At 41.0% G+C, this 27029-nt stretch overlaps 1 long non-coding RNA gene across 1 annotated transcript in view; it reads right to left on the bottom strand.

The window, feature by feature from the left end:
• The window catches only part of LOC132679570 (uncharacterized), a 135686-nt gene extending 120475 nt beyond the window's left edge, over window positions 1-15211 (bottom strand). The window contains exons 1-2 of the long non-coding RNA XR_009610226.2: window positions 15060-15211; window positions 3006-3118 (exon numbers count right to left, since the gene is read on the bottom strand). This is a non-coding gene — a long non-coding RNA (uncharacterized LOC132679570). The remainder of the gene's footprint in view (window positions 1-3005; window positions 3119-15059) is intronic.
• Between the last annotated feature and the right edge of the window lie 11818 nt (window positions 15212-27029).

The following is a 27029-nucleotide window of genomic DNA, read 5'->3' as shown; positions in this document are numbered from 1 at the left end:
GAGGGAATTGTGCAGTGCTCCACGCCTGATACAATATGTAGCCACTAGCCTCCAAGGACCATCATGTGGCAGTCAGTATTAGGCAAAGGAATGACAACCATGGAAAATCATGTAAATGGCATCACCCCTCCTCCATCATGCCCTATAACAGCCCTCAACCCCAGAGAAGTTAGGCACTGATACAGGAGAATAACCAGTGTCCCAAATCAACCCTGCCTTTCCTATCCCTTCCCTCTGAGGAACTGAGGAGAGAAAAAGCATCCTGCCCATTCCAGGTCCCTCAGGCTTAGGCCTCCTTGGCAGTAGCGGGAGGGAAAGAGATGACATTTAGGTGGCAGTGGAAAGGTGTTTTAAACAGAATGTTTATTAATTGAAACTGACAGGAAAGCCAAGAAAGTTGACAATGGAATTGACAAGGACAGGAAAGAGGGAAGTCTGTTAGAGTGAGTGAGTTTATAAAACAATAATGAGGAAAAATAGAAAGAAAACGTCTTCATATTGTTATCCCTGCTCAATATCCTGGTTACATGCATATTATCATTAGGGGTAGCTATTGCTACCATGTCTGAATAAGATACCAATTAGAGATTCCTCAGGTACCTAGAAATATTTAGGACACAGAAAGATGACTCAAAACAAGACACATCTACAAAGGCCAGATAATTTAATTCTTGCTCAAACCCAACCTTTTTTTTTGGGGGGGGCGGCTGTTGGCTGACATGCAGTTCTGAAAACTTTTATTAGATTTAGCATGTGATTCCCCCCATTACTATAATTGGCTAAACATGTTTATATGGAAAAATGTAGACATTTTAGAGTTTATGTGACTCTAATTCTCACAAAAGCTGCTCATGTTGGTAAAGCTACTAAAAGGAAATGCAGTCGTAGGCCATACCAGTGGAAATGCTGTATAACGTAAGGAGGTCATGGTACCACTGAAGCCTGAACCAATCCAACCCCACCTGAGAATGACGTCTTAGGGAAAACATGAACAAGTTGGTTCTTCTCGGAGGAGAGTGACCAGACTGACTAAAGTTCTGGAAATCATACTACGTGTGGAAGAGACGAAGAAAAACACATCGGTTTATCTTAGGATCGTAACAGGGCAGTCTTTAAAGCTCTTCCATTTATTCGGAGGACGGTCACACAGCAGAAGGGATAGGTTTGTCCTTTGATGCTCCAAAGAACAAGAACAATCAAAAGTGATGGGGCTAAAAAAAATTCCATACATGTATGTAAAAAAAAAAAAAAAAAAAGGCTGTCAACAGGAGTGTAGGGTGGACAAACCTCCTCCCTCACGGCAGTGGTGGTCCTAGGGCTGTGCTGAGTCTCCCATGGCTGGGGTTTTCTAGCAGCAGCTCAACGCCCACATGTTAGACACACAGCAGGGAGATTTTCTGCCCCAGGTGAGAAGACCCAGTAATCTCAAGGGGTATTTCTAAAGCTTGAAACTCTACGTTTCTAAAGGGGCCACACACACACATGGCTTCACTTCATCTTTCATTTCCAGAAATATGAAAATAAATCTTTTTGAGAGATAAAAGGGTAGAATTTGTCCTCAGTTAAAACAAAAAGTAAAACCAGAACACAGAGTGATTCTCCAGGTGATCCAGTCTATGATGGCATTCGTTGTTCACGATGTAGTTTGGGTTCCTTCATAGATTTTTCTTTTCCCTCCCTCCCTCCCTTCCGCCCTTCCGCCCTTCCTTCCTTCCTTCCCTTCCTCCCTTCCTTCCTTCCTTCCTTCCACCCTTCCTTCCTCCCTTCCCCCCTTCCTTCCTTCTTTCCTTCCCTTCCTCCCTTCCTTCCTTCCTTCCACCCTTCCTTCCCTCCCTTCCCCCCTTCCTTCCTTCTTTCCTTCCCACCCTCCCTCCCTCCTTTCCTTCCTTCCTTCCTTGGAAAAAAAAGTTGATCTGGAAACTTTCAGGCTTTTATTACATCCACAAAAATCACATTTTGGTACCCTGCAAAATAATGTCATTGTCTTTGTATGTGATTATTTAGACCAGATTTAGCACACCAGCATGTTTTGACCTTTTAGTGATTTTGTATGTACTTGTATGTGTGTGCATCTGCTTGTAAGGACAGGGCTAGACCACCTCCCAAGCCTAGAATCTGGGATTCCTCAGCACAAGTTTGGTTGAATAAATTCCAATCAGTGTTATAAATGTATGTTTTCTCTCTTTAGTATGTAAAAGTCTACAGATGCCTCAAAACATTTCATTCATGTCTAAACTGGCAGGAATTTTCTCCTTCCTTTTGGCAAATATCCTCACTGGGGTTTGTGCAGAACTAATGCCAAACTTCTTCAGTGTGGTTAGCTTGTGTTTGTGCAACAAGCTTATCATCCACAATGAACACATGGCTTTTAGACACAGGAATTAATCAGTGCTGGAGAGACATACTCCTGGCATAGATTCTGGGCTGCCTGCTTGCATAAGCCTACATTTGGGATCTATTATACAAAGCAGGATCCAGGGCTGTTCTCTCAGGCTCAAACTTTGCTGAAAATGTCTGTTTGGAAGAAAAATAGTGAGAAATACGGATGGATAGTTAAAATTGGGTTTGTAATATGCCTATTTCACAGGGCTGATATGAGAATCCAACAGAATATTATATGTGAAAACACTTTAATAATGTATATCCTACCTTATTTAAAAAGGATTTAAAGTAGTTTATAGTCACACATAAAATGTGGCAAGATACCAAAAATTTGAAATAGATGAGAAAAAGAAAGTATGGAGATGTGTAAGATAACCAAGAATGAGGCTGCTGTAAGCCCTGTCCTTGCTACTAGTTTTCAATAAAACTGGATTTTGTCATTTTACCAGCTAACACGTAGAAGGGCTCTGATCAATGTCATAGCACACAAGGTCTATATGAAAAACTGGCTTTAGAGAAGCAGTTATTTCCTAGATTATAGTAGTAAGAATTTTCCTCTGTGGGTCTTCCAAAATAGAACACTCTTTGCTAGAGTGACCAACCTACCCTCCTCAACAACTTACCAATATTTTTGTAGTTCGATTATGCCACCTCGTAATACCTCCAAAGCAATTCTGGCAGGACCAATGATATCACAGAAGGCTCATGGGTCTATGATGGTTTGTCTCCATCCAGACTGAAATGCCAAGAGAAAATGGATTGCTGTTAAACACTGTAAACTGCAAAGCAGTACATGAATGTAAGGTTAAATAATTTTCATTAACATTATGGTTTTGAAAACCAGGTGGTAAACTTGAGACTTAATGAAATAAGCAACAGGAAATTTAACACACTGGCAACAAGGAAAACTACAGGAAATCTTATTTTCCTTTTGTTTCTTTTTTGCTGGTAAACAATATTCCTCCCAAATAGGTATGACTCTTCCACAGTAGTATCCAAACTAGGAGAACAATCGCTGATTTACAAACACCCTCTCAGGTAATGACTCAGAACTTCTGGATATCTTGCCGGTCATGGACAGGCAGGTTCTCATTGGGAGGAGAGAGAATTTATTCATGCAACAAAAGCAGAAAATGGAAAATCTAAAATATTGACTACTTTGAAATGCTGTGTATCTGAATGTAAGTATATAAAATATTTCAGAAAGCATATAATTCAAACCAAATACAGATATTCACTATAATGACCTAAAAACAGACCTCCCTGCCAGGGAGCCTTTTTATGAATTTTGATGAGAATGGTCTTTATTGCATTGATATTAATGCAAGGGACATCTACTTAATGTGAATGTCTTCTATGTATATATTATCTATTTTATTCCCAAATTTCCTAGGAGTATAGGGGAAGGGTCTTTTGTTTGTTTTTAGTCTTTTGGTTTTTTTTTTAATTTCAAATGACTTTTTCTTGTTTATGGAATAGGAAGAGAAAAAAGAAATGTTACTTATTTATTCAACATTTTCAGGCCTTTACTATGAACCAGGCGCTAGGTATAAAACACTGTTCCTGTCATCAAGGAAAATAATGATAATAGTAAAACACTAAAAACATTTTGGGCCATCTGTTTAGCCAAGCACCGTGTTAAGTTCTTCATGTGCATTACTTCATTCTGTTATCATGGCAGTCCTGTGAAACGGTCAGTTATCATTTCCATTTTACAGATGAAAAATTAAAGCACAGAGAGGTTAAGTAACTTTTCCAAGGTCACAGAGCTACTTATCTACAAAGAAAACAATATAGATATATTTTGGCTCTGGAGTCCAATCTTTTAGCTATGACAATATTGGGGCTTACAGCTTCCTGGTAGAAACTCAGAAATAAACCAAGAAGCATAGTTCATCAAGTGGTAGGACACGAAGAAACTTGGTGGTTATGGCGTTCAGAGGGAGGGCAATTCCAGTATCATAACAAGACTCTTTGGAGGAGACTCAGGCTGAGTTCCAAAGAACATGCACTATTTAGTCTTAGTGAAGAAGCAGTAGGCTAAGGAAAGAGGAAAGGACGTTCTACATACAGCCAACAGCATGTCTCTTCCGTATCTACAGATCTAGATCTAGAGTCCGCATAAGACACAATGGAGAAAGTGGTAATGTAAAAAAAAAAGAAATAAGCTAAACAATTCACCGCCTGTAAAAAAAAAAATGTAACGCACTGTCAACACAATCACTGAAAACAAAACAGAAGTCCATTAGTGAGGAAAATAAAATGACATTGGATTATATTGAGACCAAGGAATATAAACGATATTTAATTGTCCTCCTCTTACATGATGTGTATTACACATTTCTTTATTCTCCATAGAGCTTAAAATGCCTTCAAGGACTTTCTCACCTCCACCAGCTTATCCGTCTGCTTTATTTAGTAGCCATATCCACTGACACTTGAAATATTGTTCTAATTAAAGTGCTGGCACTTTGGGGGTGCTGTGAAATTTCTCCTAGAAAAGTGCCCTCTGCTCGTTCTCAACGTGAAACCAGAAGAAAGGTTTAGGGACTCATCAAGTTTCCAATCTTTTTAAAGCCCCTAGCAATTCATACCGTAATCTTTCCCACAAATGATTGTCAGGTCTGGGGTTAGAAATCACCATGCCAGACCTAAAGGTTAGCTTTTTCAGCATTTTTATGCTTTTTAAAATTTCCACAAGAAGATAAATGCTAAAGGACCAGTGAGCTCAACAGCTTGGACGCCCACTGCTGCCACACAGGCGTGTGAAATGCCTCCATCTGACTCAGAGTTAGACATGCAAAATTGTCATCTAGCTCAGTATGAGAGCTTGGCATTAAACGTATTTATAATGTATGTCAGCAAAAACTGTGGGCTTGGAAAATCATTGCTGGAAAACTGGAATTCTTAAAAGAAATTCCAACAAGCTAAAAGGGTTCTGGGCAGAATATGTAAATGGGGAGGAAACAGTCCATCTGCTGGGTATCTTCAAATTATCTATATATAGCAACAGCTATTCCAGTCAAGAGTAAATAATACCTTGTATCCTTATTTACGTGAGAAATAATCCTATAGTTGATCTCTTCCTGTTTTACCCCACTGAAACCCCATCGTTACTCTTCCTCTGATCTGTCGTCTAGCTTGTATGTTGATGTATACCACAAATTCATTTGTTCATTTATGGAGCAATTATGATACGCCTATTACAGAACAGGAAAACTGCTACAAAGTTAGTATACAATTTGGGGGAAAAAATGTAGTTCAAGAGAACTGAATGGCACTGTGAAGGCCCTAAGGGAGGCCTCATCTCGGTACGTTCAAGAACATGAAAGGAGTCCCATGCCGTTGTGGCTTCACAAAGATGGTAAAGAGTGACAGGAAATAAGGCTGAGGAAGAGGCGGAGCCAGACCCTAAAGGCTGGACTTGTGTGTGGCTCTCGCTGCCTCTCAGACGTGTAACTAGGGAGACAGAGTAGTATAACTTGTTAATCAGTATAGAAACTTTTACAGATTTTTTTCAGCTGAAGAATGAAGTCTTGTCCAAATCTTGGTTGTTTCATATATACCCTTTTAATCAATTACGTTTCAGACTTTAATTTATATTTAAGACGAAGTTGTGTAGTTTTGGGGGGAAAATACAGTCAGCTTTGAAATGTAATATATGGGAAGAGATGGCTCTTCCCGTCATAGTGAGGGGGGCACACCGTCATCAGGATTTTGACTCGATATTTGAAAAAATGATATATGGTAGCTAATTTATTTTTCTCTTTTGGCCACTGAATTTTTATTTGGCCAAATTAGGTCATTGAACCAACCACTACTTCTGTCATTCCATAAAATGTGGAAAAATTTTACAGCAAAATTGGGAAAGATGATTTCAGAATCTTCAAAGTGGATAAACTGGGTAAACTAACTAAATGTCCTTATTTGCCTCAATTCCCCTCAAACCCAGGTTATCTTCCCCATTGACAAAGGAGCCAACATTTAGTAGCCATTCCGTAAGATGGCATTCTGTGAGAATTCAGGCAGGGAACTTATGAGTTACAAATCCTAAATTCTGACCTATAACTCTCAGTATAAAGAGTCCACGTAAAATTCTAGTAATGAGTCAAGGGGTCACTTCCTGAGGCAGACGCACCATTCCTGTTCTCTGACGCCCAGTGAACAGGGCCGGTTCACTGGGTGATGGGGCTCCAAGCAGCCTTCAGGAGGGGACAAACTGAGGAGTCAGCCTGAAAAAATACCATCTGATGAGAATACACTAGAAGAACACTGGAATTACAACTAGGTGTTTGCTGTGAAGTACAAGGAATTCAGTGGTAACAGACATCCTAAGACACGCTGTAGAGCAGTGGGTTCTTACGTCTGTAATACAGCAGTCCCCCCTTAACTGCAGGAAATACATTCCAGGGCCTCCGTGGATGCTCAAAACTACTGATAGTAATGAACCCTGTTTACACTATGCTTTTTTTCCTATATATACATACATACCTATGATACAGTTTAATTTACAAGCTAGGCACCGTAAGAGATTAACAACAATATCTAGTAATAAAATAGAATTATAACAATATACTGTAATAAAGGTTATGTGAATTGGTCTCCCTCTCTCTCAGAATATCTTATTGTATTACACTCACCCTTCCCCTTGCTGCGTGATGATGAAATGCCTGCGTGATGAGCTGATGTCAGGTGAACGACGTGGGCACGGTGACCTATTGTTAGTCTACTAACGGCCTTCCGAAGACTCTTCAGGAGGAGGATCATCTGCCCCTGGACTGTGGTTGATGGCAAGTAACCGAAACTATGGAAAGCTAAACCGTGGATAAGGGGGAACTTAGGCAAGAGCGAAGGTTGAGCACACGGTGTCCTCACTGGCTGACACGAAGGACCCTGCAGAGCTCTCAGCTGGACACTTGTCTATGGTTTCCCCAATTTCTGCGTTTAATTGTTGTAAGCCAGTATTCTGTAGCTGGAAACACTTGTATTTAAGCTGCCTCGTTATCACTGTGTCTGCCTTTGCAAGGGTGAGTATCCACGTTAAATGAGCCCATCTTCCAAGAGAGAAGCTGACAAAAGGTAGAGCTCTCCAGACTTTTATGGTGTCAGACCAATTAGGAACATATTTGTTTTATTTCCATGATTTCTCAGACTTCTCTGCAGAGAAAGTAAGGTCTTGGGGTGCCTGGGTGGCCCAGTCAGTGGAACGTCCGACTTCGGCTCAGGTCATGATCTTGTGGTTTGGGAGTTCAAGCCCCACGTCGGGTTCTGTACTGACAGCTCAGAGCCTGGAGCCGGTTTCGGATTCTGTGTCTCCCTCTCTCTCTGCCCCTCCCCGCTCATGCTCTGTCTCTCTGTCTCTGAAAAATGAATAAACTTAAAAAAAATTTTGATTTAAAAAAAAATTAAAAAAAAAAAAGAAAGTAAGGTCCTGGATGTCAGTGGAGTCAATGGTTTCTCCTACCTGTAGACTAAAGGGTTATTCTTTTTTCCCCCCTCTCCAGTTTTTCTTCTCTTTGTTTATTGTCCCAATCTTTTGAAAAGTGTCACATCTAAAATTTATGATATACTGAATTACAAAAATCTACTATAATATTTTTATTTTTCTGAAGTTATTTTTTAAATCAACTGTTTGATTTTTTAATATTATGTTTTCTTTCATGGATCCAATTGTTGTTGTTTTTTTTTTTTTGGTCTCTCTGAATGTCTGTTGGGGTTTTTCTTGTCAATAAATTTAAGTCGAGATTATACTTCCCAGAATTCCCTTTCCTCTATTGTCCTAGGTTGGCCTTGATCAGTATCAGGTACCAAGTACAGCTCACAAATGTTGTCAGTGACCTGCTGGGTAATCTTGGTTGCTGAGCCACATAGCTTCCAGCTTCTGCCAGATCTCTTTCTTCAAACTCTCTAAGTCCTGGACCAGAGACATCTGCAGTATGACAAAAGGTACCAGTTTTTCTCCAACGGATAGGTCATTGTGGCCAGAGGAGATCAGAGTCAGGTGACAGTTTTCCCTCCTGGGTTCAAGTTTGTCCTTGGTGTCTTCTGCTTCTTCTTCGGTGTTTCTTCCCAACTGTTAGCCCTTCTGGCCTGCAGCAGTTGGGCGATACTGGGAGACACACAGGCAGCAGCCTTCCATAGGCACCTTCACCAGCTCCTGGAATTGTGAGACCTGATCTCTATACCAAAGGCCTACTCCATGTCACTTGTTATGGTTCTGCTGCTCTGCATGAGCCCTATGACCTTTTGGGAGGTGTAAAGGAAGAATAAAAAGATGTACAACTGAGAACTGTCATAGCTGACCAGAGATAGCTGAAATTGATGTGTTATTCAGACATAAACAGCAAATACTGGTGTAACCAAAGGGGCTGGTAACTATATTCTGAATACAGGGAGCGAGCTTCTACATTCTCATTTTTCACATTAGGACATTAAGAAATAATATCGGGGCACCTGGGTGGCTCAGTCGGTTGAACATCCAACTCCTGATTTTGGCACAGGTCATGATCTCACTGTTTGTGACTTCACGCCTCACATCAGGTTCTGCACTGTCAGCACAGAGCCTGCTTGGGATTCTCTGTCTCCCTCGCTCTCTGCCCCTCCCCCGCTTGTGTGTGTGCACTCTCTCAAAAATAAATAAACATCTAAAAAGAGAGAGAGAGATAATATGTAAACCTGAAAACTAGGAAATATTAGTTATAAATGTTGGATGATAAAATGGTAAATTGGTAAAATTGACCATAAAACAAATGAGGAGGGAAATATTTGCACACAAACACAAAAAGCAAAAGCAGTGAAAAAAAATACCACAATTTAAAATCAACCAGTGTCTACAGGACATCACGAAAGATACATATTCAGTTCTGTGCATAATTTGGATTATAGAGGTATAGTTTGGCTTGCACAGGCTTAGAAGAAAACCAGTTAGCACACACCAAAAAAAAAAAAAAAAATCCAATGAAGTAATGATATGGTGATACAAGGAGAATTAATGAACCTAATTTAGTCATGAAAGGAGGCAGGGCCCGAGACCATCAGGTAGTAGTGAAAATTAAAGAGGAATCGATACAAGGACTAATGGGGAAACGGGGAGCCTTTTGTTATTGCTACTGTTGTTTTTAATAAAGATGGAGCTGTAAGCATGCAAATTGGATTATTTCTAGCATGCTCCAGTCTGTTGTTTCTTTAGCTCAGTTCCTTGTGTGTTTAAATAAACCAGTGTAGGCATATTTGTGTTGCTTTGCCTCTTCTATTTCCCTACCAACTAATATCTACGTAGAAGCTGGTTCTTTAATTAGGAGTCACTGAAGTTCATTCCCTTGACAATGCCTGATGGGCTTCTAGTGACTACTGCCGTTCTAACTCAACTGCTTTCCCTGCTCCTTATGGACACAAAAGAAGCCTGAGACCACCCAGTGTCGGGAAGTTTCTATAAATACCAGAAGCAACAACTAAAAGAACTGAAAGTAGCTGACTGTGGAGAATAGGAATTGGGTGGGTGGGGGAGGAACGGAATAGGGGAATGCTCTGTTTTCAATATGAGACTTATAAAATTACACACTTTATTATACACCGGTAGTGCTTTGGTAAAAATAAAAATGGAATTAGAAAGATAACGGAAAAGTATAAACATAGACAATAAACAGGTCAACTGACCATCCCGGACAACAAAAATCAGGTGTGTGTTTTAAACATTTTGGTGAAAACCGTGCTTTCAATTTAGAAACCTACACCTCACCCAACTAATAGGAGGACGGAATAAATATATTTTTAGCCATTTAGGTATTTATGTGATTATCTTCCCACGAATCTTTCCTTAGGAAGATCCTAGAGATTGCGTTTGCCAAATCAGAAAATGAAGAGAAATGGGGTGCAGGAAAGAATGAATCCAATTCAAGAGGGTGGTGGAGAGATGTCTAAACATGGCAGCTGTACAGCAGGAGTAGAGAAAAACCAGTCTAGATAGGAACAGGAAGAGAGAGGGAAATAATTGCGAATATTGACAAAATGCAGACTATAGATGCTCTAAATTAAACACCAGAGAAGCTCATCCATAAATTTCCAGCAACAGTACACATGGCATATTAAAAGCCTCGACCTGCCCTGAAAAAGTTGGCACCATTAAAAAGCATCTACATTATTGATCAGCCTCAGAGATGTTGTCTGGAAAGTAAAACAAATCTATCTGGCTGACTGCCCATTCTTCGTCTATATAATAGAGAACTATACGGCCATTGAAAGAATGAGGTGTATCTATATTTACTGATACGAAATAATACGCTTGGTAAACTAGAAATAACAACAACAATAATAAACAGCTCTAGGAAAACATCATTTGATTGGCTGTTAGCTATTGGCTTCCAGACAGCACAAAATGGGTGGCCTGAATTGCTCATCTGGGGGAGGAAGACATGAGAAGAGAGTAGTGCCTGCTGCAGGGACGGCAGGCAACCCCAGTGTGGAAAGTAGGTGTCTTTGGCCCCTATGTTTTCTTGGCCAAAGCCCTCTGGACCAGGCAGACAAAATAGGAGCCAAATAGATTTAGTGAACAGTTTAGCCGGCCACGGGGTCTGGAATCTTCCTTTGACATTTAAGTGGAAACAGAAAATTGCCACCAGGGCTGCGGCAAACCCCAACTGAGGCCAGGAAGGACTAGGCCCTTACTCCCTAAAGACCAATCTGGATAGTGTCACCCCAGTCATTTCATTAACCCCCTTATCAGGCAACACTGAATTTTATTTGCCTTTATTTGTGTTCTAGTCATCATGTTATGATGAGGGCTTATATATATTTTTAAATTAAAAATGCAAGATGCCAAACATTATATAGAGTATGCTATAATTTGTTATGTAAAGAGGACTATTTGTATACACACACACACACACACACACACACACACACACACACAACCAAGTACGTATTTGCTGCCAGCTTGTTTGAGGAGGGATAATAAGAAACTAAAAGCAGTGGGTAGAACTGAAGCACAAAGATGGGCAGGAACCTTACATTTGTTGCACACATTTTAGTCCTATTTGAAGTGTTGCCAATTATCTATAACACTTATGAAATAGAATTTTACGTTAAAAAGAAAAAGTCATGACAAATAAGATTTATTTAAAAGAGTCAGTATAGAGGGTTATGGGAAAGGGTTAATCCATGATGGCCACAGTTTCCTTTAAAGAGGAGAATTAGAGGGGTGCCTGGGTGGGTCAGTTGGTTGAGCATAGGATTTCAGCTCAAGTCATGACCTTGCAGTTCACGAGTTTGAGCCCCACGTCTGGCTCTGTGCTGACAACTCAGAGCCTGGAGCCTGCCTCACACTCTGTGTTTCCCTCTCTCTCTGCCCCTGCCCTACTCGCACTCTGTTTCTCTCTCAAAAATAAATAAAAACATTAATTAAAAAAAAAGAATTAGAGTAATGACTATACAGAGAAGGTTGCAGGAGACAAAGGGCATGATGCTAAGAGGAGATTCTTACCACATGAACTAAAACACTGTGAAAGGTGAAATCTGTATTACGTATATACAGTTGGGGTTTTTATTACACCTGAAATTAACTTATCTGGGGAAAACAGATTTCACAGTAAAATTAAGAATAAAGAAAACAAAATTCTACTGGAATAAAAAAAATACTTCATTGGGAAATTCTGTTCAATCCTGCCGTATTTTTGTAGTGATTCTGCTTTTCAATTTTGTAAGATGATTATTTCATACTTTCCTTTCTCTAATCAAGTTTCTTCCTACATTCCTCTATGACATTCATCTCATAACCCAACCTGCAGATGACAATTCTATCTATATTTTTTACTGAGTAAATAGAACTTAGTAGAAAAAAAAACTAGCTCTCATCTTGCAACCACTCAAGGGACAAATCCAACTGTATCTCCACTAATCTTCTGTGTGCCCCCAGCTAAACTCTCTCAAGTGTTCCTGAAGAATCCATGAAGAACTGAAATGGCTTCCTTTGACGACCCTCACCAGCCTGCTCAAGATCTTTCTGCTGCAACTGGCCTTTCTGCTAGCTGCAAATGCATAAAAACAAAACTCACTCTTCCCAGATTCTTTCCCCTCTTTCTTTTCCTTATGTGTCTGCTTTTGCAGACAGCAGCTTAATGTCCCTCTTCCTACATATGAGTAAATTATTAGCATGCATATAACTAACTCAGTATCTCTGAGTTGCCCTCTAACAATTTATTTCTGGAGTTTTCACTGAAACATTATTGACCTCAATTCTAAAATTGTAGCCAATTAAATTGTGCACTTCAAGGGGCTCGATTTCTCTTGGCTCCTTTGCTAAGTCTCATCTGCAGTAATTCAATACTTCACCTCTACTGTGCTAAGTATATTTCTTGGTTAAGTTTGTTTCTGGTTATAATTCTGATTTGTGCCCAGCTGGTTATTTGTTCCAAATGATACCTAGAGTAATCTGGCCTTTTATACCATGGCCTGACCATTTGGAGATTTCTATCAGGTAGCAGACAACAGGAGTTAATTCTGATACTTTGTGGACATTTGGAAATTTGGGGGTGAGAAGCCATTAGCCATTTTGTCCTTCCATTCATAAACAGAATCTGCTTGTTTGAATCTGATATAGATTTCTCCAATTGTAAACATCAGCTCCCTTTTTGTTCTCCCCAAACTCAAGCCTTTTCTTCCTGTTTTTTTATTATGGCCACAATAGTTGTCAATTCAAATAAAAGTGAAAGTTCAACATCAAGATGCTATTCATTTACACTGGCCTCTTTTAAGAACTTTTGACGTTGGTAAAGTGTTACACCTAAGTGGAGTCTTAGAATAGAAATGAAAAAAAAAAAATTAAGCTTTCTTTCATTGGTTAGGAGTTTCTAAACAACGGAATCATTTCAAATTAAGGTCCCTTTAGACATCTTTTAATAAGGCTATCTGATAGGGAGAATAGAAATTGATATCATCAAAAATTAGTTTAGTAATTTGAAAACTAAGTCTTTTAATAGGCATACTAGTAAAAAAAAATTAACAGCTTTGTTAAGGTGTAACTGAGATGTAATAAAGTTTACAACTTAATGTTTTGATATATGTAAACACCCATGAGACCATCACCACGATCGAGACATATCCATCACCCCAAAAAGTTTCCTCATACCACTTTTTAATTTAAACTGGAGTACAGTGATGATTCATAGCTGCAATCCCACTACTGATCAGCAGGAGAGTTTTGATCTGCTCCCTTTCTTTTTTTTTTTTTTTTCAATGTTTATTTTCGAGAAAGAGAGACAGAGGGACAGAGTGTGAGCAAGGAAGAGGCAGAGAGAGCGAGACAGAGGGAGACACAGAATCTGAAGCAGGCTCTAGGTTCTGAGCTGTCAGCACAGAGCCCAACATAGGGGGCTCGAACTCATGAGCAGTGAGATCATGATCTGAGCTGAAGTCAGACACTTAACCAGCTGAGCCACCCAGGTGCCCCACAATCTGCTCCCTCTCTGCCCTGAGCCTATTCCCTCCTCCTGAGGCAACCTGGTGGCCCCCAGTTCCCGGAGGTCATCACGCTGATGCCAAATTTAGTGCAGACATCTTATAGACATAACACATTATAGCCCAGAGCTCCTGGGCCGGAGGGACCCTCCTGCCTTAGCCTCCCCAGTTCAACCACAGGAGTCCTTGGCAGATGATCTTGTGCATTATAATGGCCATCATAATCAGACAGAACATCAAGGACTTCAGAATACACATCAATCAAAGGTTTCCTAAGCTTTCTACGACGGCTTTCTTTGTCATCTTTCTGTAATACTGATTTTCTTATTTCTTTGTTGTCCTTTTTAGCTATTCCAACATCCCCTGGTACTTTGAATATGCAGAAGTTTCTTTTGAAGTTGGTCAATTTTCTCTGACACCTTACGTTTCAGCTGGGCATAGCTCATGTGACACTGGCCAGCTGCTCTGCACACTTCCTCCTTGTGCTCTTGAATTTGCTCTTGTAAGACAGTGAGCTCACCAAGGAGACCCTTTCTGTAATGCTGCCCCTTTCAGAACTGTGAGCTGTTATGCTCAATGCCATTTTTCCAATGAACCTTCCACAAGCTGAGGCTTTCAACCACCTTGTCAAAATCAGATGCCAACTTTGCAAAGCCCTCTGAATTAAGCGGGCTTTTCTAATTTCCCCTCAATTAGATGTACTCATTAATCTCCCACACAACGTCAGGCACAACCCATTTATGGTCACTAAGGTCAAGTAGATAGTTCCACTGATCAAGAGTCCTTTGGGCTGCACAGACACCAGCAACAGCAGATCCTAGTATGAGCCATCAAAGTTTTAAGAGCCTTGGAGCTAACCTTGCCGGTCAAAAATGCCTTCAGGGTTGGTAGTCATATTTAATTGAAGAAAGTTTCGATTTACATAAAAGGAGACTAGAGAGAACTGCCAAAATGATATCTTTTTTAAATATTTCTTTGAGTCGAGTCGACACACAGTGTTCCATTAGTTTCGGGTGTACAACACAGTGATCTGACACCTTTCTACTATGCTACGCTCACCCCAGATGTAGCTGCCATCTGTCACCATACAACCCCGTGATCTCCTCCCCTGGCGTCCTGAAGCCTTAAAGTAGGACGAGGTGAACAAATACTTCGTGAAACCAGATGCAGTTGCGGCTAGAGCGGCAACCTTTCTCTGATGTTTCACCAAGGACTGTCGACCTCACCGGCCACAGCAGTCAGGCGTTGTCGCCACATCCCGGGAACAAGGAGGTCACACAGGCGCTGAGGAGGCCACGCGGGGGATCCGGCGTCGGCTCCGGACGGGTCCGGCTCCAGGAGAGACTCGAGAAGAGGACGTCGGCAACCAGAGCCAAGGCGCCTCTGCCAGTGGTGCGTGAACTTCCGCAGGAGCCCGCCCGGGACCCGTACTCCGTCCGGCAGGCAAACGGCCACCCCACGCTTCCTAGGCGCGCAGCACAAACGGTCCGTGGAGAACTAACGCGTGCGCCCGGAGCCTCTCCTTGTGCCACCTTTTCATCCCTTCCGCCCGTCCCTGCCCATCCCCGCCGCCGGCGCCGATCCGGTGTCTGTCCTTGTATACTGACTTGCATTCTCTAGGTGGGATATAAACGGATATGCTCTCATTTGTTTTTGTCAGGCTTCTCTCACTCCAGAGAATTATCTTAACACTCATCCGTGTGTCTATCAACAGGTCATTTTTTAGGGCCGAGTAGTATTCCACCGTACGGACCCAGCACATTGCTTCTGCACGCGTGTCGCGTGGATGAACATTCGTGCTGTTTCCAGTCCAAATAAAGCCGCCGGGAACATTGCACGTTCACATCTCTGGGTACATGTTTTATTTCACTTGTCTCCCAGTGGCTGCGCCGTTTTGTATTCCCATCAGCAGCGTGTGAGAGTACTTTCTTGCCCACGTTTGGTGTGGTCAGTTTTGACTTTTAGGCATTTTTATTTATGAAATTGCCCCCTTCGTCTTCCTTTATATCTTCTATTTCTCTGCCGAGAGTTTTAAACATGTTGTTTCAAACGCTTTTATACCTGCTTGTTGGGGCTTTTAAAAATGATGGGTGTTTTGGGGGCGCCTGGGTGGCTCAGTCCGTGAAGCCTCCCACTTCAGCTCAGGTCATGATCTCAGGGTTCATGAGTTTGAACCCCGGGTCAGGCTCTGTGCGGACAGCCCAGAGCCTGGAGCCTACTTCCGATTCTGTGTCTCCCTGTCTCTCCGCCCCTCCTCTCTCTCCCTCTCTCTTTTTCTCTCTCTCTCTCAAAAATAAATTAAAAAAAACATTAAAAAATAATAAATGATGGCTGTTTTAAAATTCTCATTAGGTAATTCTAACAATCCTGTCATCTCAGTGTAAGTATCCATTCACTATCTTTTTTTTTTTTTTTTTTTTTTAAACTCCGATCGAGGTCATCTTTGTTTTTGGTATAACTAGTGATTTTCAACTGATACCTGGATAGTTTGGGTACTATGTTACCAGACTCTGGATTTTATTGAAATATTCCGTTTTAATATGCTTCTTCTAGCACTGCCCCTGTGGTTGCAGGGAGGTACCACCGCATTACCTCATTATGTTAGATGGGGGTGAGATTCTTGTTTCTCTCCCAAGCCTCTGCTGACATCTAAGGCAGAAAGACATCTTGTCACTGTTGGAGCAGGGATGGCAAGATTGGGAGTTCAGGCTCCAACGAGGCTTGCGCTGATGCCAATCTGCCTAGGAAGTGATCTTCCTTTCCCCAACCCGACCTCTACTAACACCATGGGGGGGTCCTTGTTACTGCTGAGCAACGATGAAAGTCTTGACTCTCCACTGGGTCTGGGTGTCCTCTGATAGCCTACAGAGAAGGAGAAGGACACCTCATTACCACTGAGGGGTTGAGGGTACAGCCTCTCTGTGTGGTAGCTGCTGACACTTCCTGGAGGAGGTCTCCTTGCTCCTGAGCAGAGCATAAACACTTACCCCCACTAGGTCTTTTAGAGGACGGCAGGCTTGTGACATCTCAAATCATATTCCCTTTTTCCATATCAATATAGTTGCTTTGCGCCTCCTGTCATAAATACCAATGCTTTATTTAAAAAAAATTTTTTTAGTATGAAATTTATTGTCAAGTTGGTTTCCATACAACACCCAGTGCTCATCCCAGCAGGTGCCCTCCTCAGTACCTGTCACCCACCCACCCCTCCCTCCCACCCTAAAATTTTTAATGTTTATTTTTGAGAGAGAGAGACAGAGCACGGGTAGGGAAGGGGCAGAGAGAGAGAGAGAGGGAGACACAAAATCCAAAGCAGGCTCCAGACTCCAAACTCGGAGCTGTCAGCACAGAGCCTGACATGGGGCTCGAACTCATGAACTGCAAGATCATTACCTGAGCTGAAGTTGGATGCTTAGCCAACTGAGCCACCCAGGTGCCCTAATACCAGTGCTTTAGAATTCTTTGATTCTGATCATCCTTTACCAATACATTCTTGTGTATTGTTGTTTCACACTTCAGAGTAGTAATTATTGTTCTTAAATGTCGGTTTACCTCCAATTTAAGGCAATGTCTCTTGAATGTCTCAGATTTCACTTTTAGCTTCTGCTATCAGTAATCCTTCAAATTCTTTCAGAATTTTTTCAGACTGTTTCATCTTTTCATACAATGAGGTCCTAAGTTTTATACTCCCTTCTTTTTTCCTAATATTCTTAACCCTCATTATTTACAAATGCATGATCTCAAAGTCTGTGCCAGCATGGATATTTAAAGAGATCATAAGGTTAAGTATGTAAAATATAACACAAATTGCATGTGTGGAACATCCTAAGGGTTTATTTATTTATTTTTTTTAAGTTTACTTATTTATTTTGAAATGGAGAGAGAGCAAGCAAGGGAAGGGCAGAGAGAGAGGGGAGAGAGAGAACGCCAAGCAGACTCTACACTGTCAGTTGCAGAGCCCAGGGTGGAGCTCAGACTCACAAACTGTGAGATCATGACCTGAGCAGAAATCAAGTGTTGGACGCTTAACCGATTGAGCCACCCAGGTGCCCCACGTCCTAAGGTTTTAATTCTCAGATCCAATGGATGATAATACTCAATTCAGAGGGGAAAGAATATGAAAATGCTTGATAGTTGGTAGTTGCTGAATAAATATTAATTTGCTTTCCTTTATTTCTAAAGTTTATAGACTCAAAAATTTTCAAGATTTGAGAGAGAGCTGAAAATTCATGTTTAGTTTGTAAATATACAAATTGGTGGTTTAAACTCTGTATTCAGCAGGCTCTTTTTATCTTTCCAATTATTCTGCTGAGGAAGCTCTTAATGAGCATGTTTCAGATATCACAAAAGTAAAACTGACTAAGGCAATAAGCCCTTAATCCAAAGCAATTCAACAAATAGGCTTTGAGTGCCCATTAAGTCTAAGGCACTGGACTCGGTGTTGAGGAAGTTACACAGCTGAAATAGACTCACACGCTCTGCCCTCCTACATGGCAAGAATGAAATCACCGACAATGGCAAGAATGGAAAAGAAGTCTATTACAGAGTTGTTGCAAAGCAATGTAATCTCATGCGTGTACACTGAAGGAATGGAGAGAGAGAGCAGAGTAGAGAAAAGGGACATGTGGCAGGATGCTGGGGAACTTGCAGACAGAGTTTTATATGTTCCCATGGAAACAGTTAGACTTGAATGCTTGGGTGCATAAGGCAGTCTTACCAGGTGCCCGTTATCGGTTTGGAGGAGGGAAAAAAAATCACATTTCCATGACAGTTACAGATTAGCTGAGCAAGTAGCTTTCCAAAGTGATGTACTTGCAAAAAAACAGATAAACATTGTCCAGAGTGAAAATGTTTGTATTCTCCAGCACCAGCTGGGTAATTAGATCTCCCCTTAGAAAGGACCAGATTGCAGTTTGTGCTTTTTGACCATTTTACCCAAGATAGCAAGATCTTCTACACAGAGGCAATTTTCTTGGCGGGGGGTGGGGGTGGGGTGGAATCTCACAATATGTAGGTAGAGAGTAGGAAAGAAAATTGAAAATGGGAGAAGAAATTGCCCCAAAGAGAATCATGCAGACATTTTGGAGGTTACTAAAATAAGACAAGGAGTTAGGGTGTGTGTACACATAGGAAGTTATGAAATATTTATAATGGCATTGAGACATTGAGGTGTTTGACAGTGTAGTGAGGCAATACTTTCTGTAGTGAATTGGGATTTAAGAAAGCAACACCAACCATCCATCACAGATCAAAAGGTGACAAAGAAAGAAAAGAAATGTAGACAACATTGCAGAAGGAATCTGTATATAGTCTGCGTTTAGCAAAACGTGCGGTTTAATTTCACACATTTTAGGGACACGGAAGACAAAAATGTTATACTTGCTCCTTCCAAAGAAGAGGGAGATAGATGGTAGATAGATACATAGATAGATAGATGGTAGATAGATTAATTTCTGCAACGATTGAGCTATTTGTTGAACCCTAATAGTATCTAGATAATAGTGACAACAGTCAACACAAGCCCTTAAGGGAACACAAAGACAATGATACCAGTAGGCAAAAGCCTGCCGAGAAGTGACAGCATAGATTAAGGATTATTTCTTAACTCCTAGGGTACACAGAATAAAGTATTCAGAAGGGAGTGGGTAATTGGGAAAATCCTTTGGAAAGAAGTTAGTTTTTAGTTAGATTTCAAAGACAAGTGACTACAGATTGACAACGTGAAGCCAGAAGCCCTGTCAATGCATGAAAATGTTTGCAACCCAAAACAAAAGCTATAAAGTTTGAGCAAACATCGCTAGATGTAGATGGTAACTATGAAGGCAAAAGCACAAGTCAGCAATGGGAAAGTATTGGTGCTAAATTGTCCCTCGACAATACAGACACAGGGTAATTGCTAAGCTACCTCTAGGTGATATGCTACCTCTCTGGGCTGGCATTTTTGGTGCATCCTGTTGGCTTGGGCTTTCCGCATCAAACTCCCATTCTAGAACCAAGAAGTGTGGGTCCTAGAATAGACCCAGGAACAATGGTACTGAGATAAGTGTAACTAGTCATCAACCTTATGCTGCTTTTTAAAAACAAATGAATGATACAATTAATGTAGCAATATTGCTCTAAATGTATAAAATGTAGAAACATATAAAAATAACTTTTGTATTCAGCATCCGTATATAATATTTTTTTTGTATATTCTCCTTTCCTTTCCACGATTTCTTAAGACTCGTATTGTTTATTGAATCGATGTGTAGGAAAAAAAGAACATAACACCCTAGAGTGCTTCTTTAAGGCCTGTGCCAGGAAATAAGATGGAGAAGCTCAATGTTAAGACTCCGAAGACGAGGGAGATGGCAGTTAACTAAAACCAGGCTCTCTGAAGCCATACAAATAGGAAACTGACTACTGGCTCCTATGTTAACTAGCTAAGGGATCTTGGCCAACCTTTCAATACTGATGACCCAGAATTTCCTTCAATGTAAAGTGAGGATAACAGTACCAAACCCAAATGGTTATTATGAAGGCAAAATAAAGTTATACAGATCATGTATCTCATTTACTCACTTAGACACGAGTGGCTGAAAAGCCACTATCAGGGGCTGGAAGAAGGAAGTTCATGTTAAACAACAAAAACAATGGATGCTTGCAATGAATCATAGGCAGAAAGCACACCTTTTGAGCTCACAGCTCTAGGGGAAATCTAGAAGGGGTTAGAATGTGTTGGTGATGTTGGTAAGGTATTTCTAGAAAGAGTTGGTCCCCAAAGTAATTGGCCATTGTGTAAGCAAAAAATGAAAGGAATGAAAAATTCGAGTTCAGGACTTTGCAGATGAAAAGCTATCTGCTTTTAGAGCTCCAGGTTGAAAGAAATACATCTTTAAAAGCTTTGAGCAGTGGAGCTCTGGTAACATGTCTCCCATGAATAAAGTGATGCGGACAGAGATAAGATGTGATCTTTTCACTTATCTTGCCAGGTAGCTTAAAATGAGTTGGGAATTAATGGAGAAACAAAATAACTCTAGTGAAAAAGGAAGAAAAGAAAAAAAGAAGAAGAAACAATATATTTGTTCATGATGTTTCAGAAAGAATGCCGGGTCTGGTTATTCTGACATGGCAATGACTATCCCACAGAACAGAAGCCTTTTAAGTGTTTGAATGAATTATATTTCCAAAGAGACTAGGAGTCAGGACCAAAAATTCTTTGTTCAACGTGACATGCAAAACGGAAACAAAAAGTTAAGCTCCCTAGATTGGCAGGAGACAGGCTCCCAGGAGGGTAAATCCAGCAGGCTCATCTACATTTTACATGAGTTCCAGTAAATAGGAGACAAGGATGCTCTTCCCTGAAGATGGAACCAGTAGCCTTGTTAAACAAAACCCAGGAGAATTTCTCCCTTAGAGCAGAATCTAGGAACGTCTTTTGCTGCCAGAATAGGGCTTTTATGCTGCCCAGGGGGACCATAGAAGAGCTGTGTGCCTCCCATCCACCCCCATTCCTACTTTCCCGGAATTTTGTGATGGTCATCCTGTTTCCACTCCGTCACTGCAAGTGTGATGTGTGCAGCAGAGAGGGGATTGAAGTACGTGGGTACCGACAACTTGATTTATTCTTGTCCAGAGGTTGCCAGATAAAGGAAGGACTATCTATCACACACAGATCTTTGTGGCGGAGCTGGTTGCATCGAAGGGATGGTTATCCTCCTTGGGGAAGAGGTTGGTCGATTTCAAGAAAGGAAGCGAAAGGGAAGTGGATATTTGGTGACCAGCTGGTGAAAATGATAGTCTGTGGAGGAGATACCTAGATGCTTACCAATTATTTTCCTCTTCCTGAGAGAAGAAAGCTTATGAGTTTCATCTATTTACATTTATGGGAAAATGTACACATATAACCTTTTTATTTTGAAATCGTTTTAGATTCATTTTCAATTTAAGAGATAATATGGAAAGACCCAACTTCCCCTTTACCCCATTTGCTCCAATGATACTATCTTATAAAACTGTAGTACAATAACACAGGTGCAATACTGAAATTGATACAGTCAAGATGGACCATTTACACACCCCTCATGCGAGATTCCCTCATGCGACCCTGGGATATCCCTAGTCACTTTCCTCTCTATTTCACTTCCTTCTCAAACCCTGGCAACCACTCACCTGGTCTCCATTTCTACAATTTTGTCATTTCAAGAATGTTATATACATATGAGTTTATAACCCTTTGGGATTGGATTTTTTTTTTTTTTCAGTGAGGATGATTCTCTGAGGATTCATCCAAATTGTTGTGTGTTTGAATAGTTCATTCCTTTTATGGCTGAGTAGTTTCCCATGATATGGACATACCGCAGTTTGTGGACCTGTTGAAGGACGTCTGGGTTGTTTCCCGTTTGGGGCCATTACAAACAACGCTGCTATAAACATTCGTGTACAGGATATTGTTCACACAAGACTTGTGTGAACTGAAGTCTTCATTTCTCTAGGATTAAGTGGTCAGAAATGTAGTTGCTGAATTGGATAATAAACACGTTTGGGTTTTAAGAAAGTGTCAATGTGTTGCTTAAATAATGCAATAACTCCAAATTCTCAAAATCTGAGTTTCCCAGTCGTTTCTTATGGTTCTCATTGCTCTGCTCAACATGCCAATCCAAACAGCAGATTATATTATATTTAGATCACCAATAGACATCTTAGGAAGATTTGAATGGTGGTTCCCTGGTCCTTGCGTGTTACTCATTGTCATTGTTTATTTAGAGCTAATACATTCTTCTGTTTTAGGGAAGATACGTTCATCTTATGTGATTTCACATTAGAATAGTGAATGAGTATTTGCAAATAGTCTCATCAATAATCACTGAGACTTTGTTTAAACTTTTCTTTTTCTATATATTTCATTAAAAATGCTTCACAGGAAACAACACTAAGAACAGCAAAACATTGAACCCATTAGAGGTAATGTGTTTCTGTCACAAGCTGGGGAGAGTTAAAGTCACCATGGTTAGTGCTTACATTTTAGATGTTGCTGTGAACATCCAACATTCCCAAGAAATAACATTAACTCTGTCAGCAAAGTGCATTTCCAATCACTCCCTTGTTCCAGGCAGAAATCTTAACTACTATAATAATCCTCTCACGGGTCATTCTGGGTCCACCATCCATTGTCTACACTGCTATATGAGTAGTGTTTTAAAATCTCAAACCTGATCATATGCCCCTTCAAAACCCATTAATAGCTTAGGAAAGAGTTGAAAATCTGAAGTATGGCCTCACATCTCCAAAGATAAGGGCCTCCATAGACCATCTCCCAGACTTCTGTGCACTCACTCTTCTTGAGCCAGACTCATTCCATGATGGAGAGCCCAATTTCCCCTTTTTTCCTGTATAGTTCTGGGTCTTAAGCCCCTAGTACACAGAGAGGCATAGAGATTCCACTCAATAACTATTTGCTGAATAACTAAGATTATGAACAAATGGAAGAATTAATAATAATTGGCTGCTGATTTGTGTGGCCAATCCACCAAATTAGACCAAAATTCTAAAAAAAGCAACGGATGCCAAATGATTCTCATTCCTTAGTCCCTGTCTTGCTGTTCCGCCTTTGGAATCCATCGCTTAAGGGGTGCCTGGGTGGCTCAGTCGGTTGATCTCGGGTCATGATCTCGCGGTTTGTGAGTTCAAGCCCCGTGTCAGGCTCTGTGCCGACAGCCCAGATTCTGCGTCTCTGGCTTTCTCTGCCCCTCCCCTGCTTACACTCCATCTCTGGCTCACTCTCTCTCTCAAAAATAAATAAACATTAAAAAAAATTGAAGAAAAAAAAAAAGAGAAATCCATCGCTTAAGAACCGGGGTCCTAAATTACACTTTTAAGCGTTTCATAGAAATTAGAGACATTTACTCTGCTTTTACTTTAATTCACATCCAGTGCTTATCACTTAGGAACACAGTAGGTAACAATCTACTAAAAACAGATACTTGGAAGAAAGTTCAACAAAGGTTCTACGTACAAAGGTGGGGGTGGTGTTTAGGAAATCCAACATAGCAACTATAAGACCTTGGGTCTTATAGTAGTATGGAGTAACGGTGAAGCATCCATACTACCCCAAAACTAGAACACCAGGGATGGGGGGTGGGTGAGGTGCTGAACCCAAAGAGGCCATCCATTTGATCCCTTACAGAGGGACATAGCCAAGTAATGGTGTATCCCATGGAAGGGAGCTCAGGGGAAGGCATATTACGATCTCGTTCTCCCCTTGTCCTCTGACAGCTTGCAAGGTCCCCTGGAAACCTCCGACTCGAAATGAGAAGGGAGAGGAACGTGCTAATTCGATGCATACAGGTCGGCTTCTCAGAAGCCACAGAGCAGAATGGAGAAGGTCGTGGGTCGGGAGGGGCTCCAGAAAAATATCTGGTGGGCCTGTTCCATGTTGTCAGGGTCCAGATGTCAGGATTCTGCCTAATGACCGGTGATAAAGGCTCCTTATTGTGCTTCCGGCACCAGGCCGACCTCTTACCTGAGAGAAATTTACATCTACTGCTCTCTTCAACCGTCTGCTCTGGCTCCATGACAGTCACTCACAGGATCTCCCTGGACAGTTCGTTAGCTCCAGCCGTCGGCTCTGAGCTCTCTCTTCAACCTGGAGGCTTTTGCTTGCAGGTCCCACTTTACTTGGAATTGAAAACTCGTGGCTGCCTCTTAAGGTAGTTAGTGTAACAACTATGATTAGAACTCTCGGGGCACCTGGGTGGCTGAATCCGTGAAGCAACCAACTTCGGCTTCGGTCATGATCTCAAGGCTCTGGGTTCGAGCCCCGCGTGGGGCTCTGTGCTGACAGCTCAGAGCCTGAAGCCTGCTTCAGATTCTGTGTCTCCCTCTCTCTCGGCCCCTCCCCTGCTCGCACTCTGTCTCTCTCAAAAATAAATGAAAATTAAAATTAGACCTCTTGAAAGTGAATAAAGGAGATAGAAAATTAAAGTCTCGGCTGTCATATTCAATGATTTAACTTGAAAACCTCAAGCAGCTTCTCAAAATTTATCCTAGAATATCTCTAAAGATGACTATGATTTTTTTCACCACACCACACCAAAAAAAGGAAAGATTTTCATTTTAGCAAGTTGGGTCCTAGTTAGGAAAATACCTAACAGATCTTAATGATACTTGAACTATTTTGAAAAGCAAATATAGTACTCCCTCGAATGGGTACGCTCTTTTGAAATAAGTTAAAATTTTAAACTGACGGAACCTATAGCTGGCCCCTCCCGGCACCATTTGGGGACAACAGAGCCCAGTGGACTGCACTGACATGATGTCAGGTTGCTTGCCTTGTGACAATACCCTGAAATTCTTGACTCGTCCCCGGGAGCAGTCCCTAAAAGACTTTCCTTACAAATTCCAACTCATTAGGGAAGGAAAGTACAATATCCTCTCCCTTAAGCGCGTACGAAATCCCTCATCTGCTAGTTTTCTACTGCCTGAGTGTGCTCTTTAAATGGGAAAGAGCAACGTATTTCCTTATTTGCAGGCAATCAGACTGGTGTAGGCCAAATCATTTAACCTCATGACCCACATATTCTTCATCTGGGAAAGGGGATGACAGTGACCCCTTCCAGGAGGAGGTATAAGGATTGGCTTGGTAAAATGCATGAAGTCCCCTGAAAAAATCAGTAGGCATTTTATGAAGGGACATTTTGTTCCACTAATGATGCTTCCACTGTTTTGTTTGAGGTGAGCAGGGACCGTTTTGTTTGAAGACTAATGCCAGAGTACCTGACAATCTTTTTAAAATTATTTTTTAATGTTTATTTAGTTTTGAGAGACAGATAGTGCACAAGCAGGGGAGGGGCAGGGAGGGAGATGCAGAACCTGAAACAGGCTCCAGGCTCCAAGCCGTCAGCACAGGGCACGATACAGGGCTTGAACCCACAAACCGGGAGATCATGACCTGAGCTGAAGTGGGATGCTTAACTGACTGAGCCACCCAGGTGCCCCAGAGTATCTAGGAATTGTAATAAAAATTCCCCAAATTTCAGTAACTGTAAGATACATGGGAGGGTTTAAGGGGGAAAAAGGAAAAAAAAAAAAACCTGTTCAGCCTTATCAAAACCTTCAGACTCCTAAGAGCATCACTGTGGAACACAATATTGGTGGGGTGTCAATACAGGAATATATAAGTATATATTATATGTATTTATATTTATTATGTGTTATGTATTATTTACTTTCCTGGAAGGGAACTATATATATATTATATATATTTATTATATATTATTATATATTATATATTATATATTATTATATGTATAATAATATATATAGTTTGTGTGTGTGTGTGTGTGTGTATATATTATAGTGTTGTTTTTGGCTTAAGTGCATTTTATTGGTTTTCTTTCAGAATCCTTCTACAAAAGAGTAAAGTTAAAAACCAGGGCCCTGGCAAGAAGGTACCTCTTTCTTTCCCGAGAGCCCTCCACCTGTCCCCATGTTCCCCAGCTGTGTCACTGCTGCAGTCCCTGGGGAGTGGAGGGCTCGCTATTTTCATCCCCCAGCAAGCCCAAAAAGGGAAGAGACCCATGACCCAGCTCCTGCCCCTCAGCCCCATCCCGCACATGTTGGTCCTGATGGGATCCAGTAAACATTCCCATTTATATGATTATTATATATAAGAATAACTATATATATTTTTCTCTTTTTCTTTCCTGTATGATTTATCTATATTTCTGATGTTTAGTACTGACATACAAAGTTCCTGAAAGCAGATATATAAAGCTTATCTCACCTCTCATAGCTAGGTATAACCAAGAGGGTGAAATTAAGCCTTGGTGGAAATAGCGGATGGTGCATCGCCCTGCTTTTCCTTGCTTCTAGTGCAAACTGAGTTTACCTTTCATTTCTCATCCTCTTCTGTTTGTGTACTTGAGATACTCGTACTTCTTTAGATATTATTTAGATGTGGCCTCTATCATACTTTTAGGCAGAAAAGAGATGAATGAATTTGCTCTAGGAACCATTCCACTTAACTGTCTCAACGTATCTTCCGATTTACTACACGAAATAAAAGATTCTCCACAGCATCAATTCTCAGAAAGGCTCACCTCGTGGTGTGTCCACTCTAAACGCAGATACACACAGATCAATCTCAAATCCTCAGATCAGATGAGCTCCAGGCAGCTGCCTAAAGCATCTACAGACTACGGATATCAACCTCTAAG

The sequence above is a fragment of the Panthera onca genome, chromosome A2 (assembly GCF_046562875.1).
Source record: "Panthera onca isolate mPanOnc1 chromosome A2, mPanOnc1 haplotype 2, whole genome shotgun sequence".
Taxonomy (NCBI): domain Eukaryota; kingdom Metazoa; phylum Chordata; class Mammalia; order Carnivora; family Felidae; genus Panthera; species Panthera onca.
This window is presented reverse-complemented; position numbering and strand designations above follow the sequence as displayed.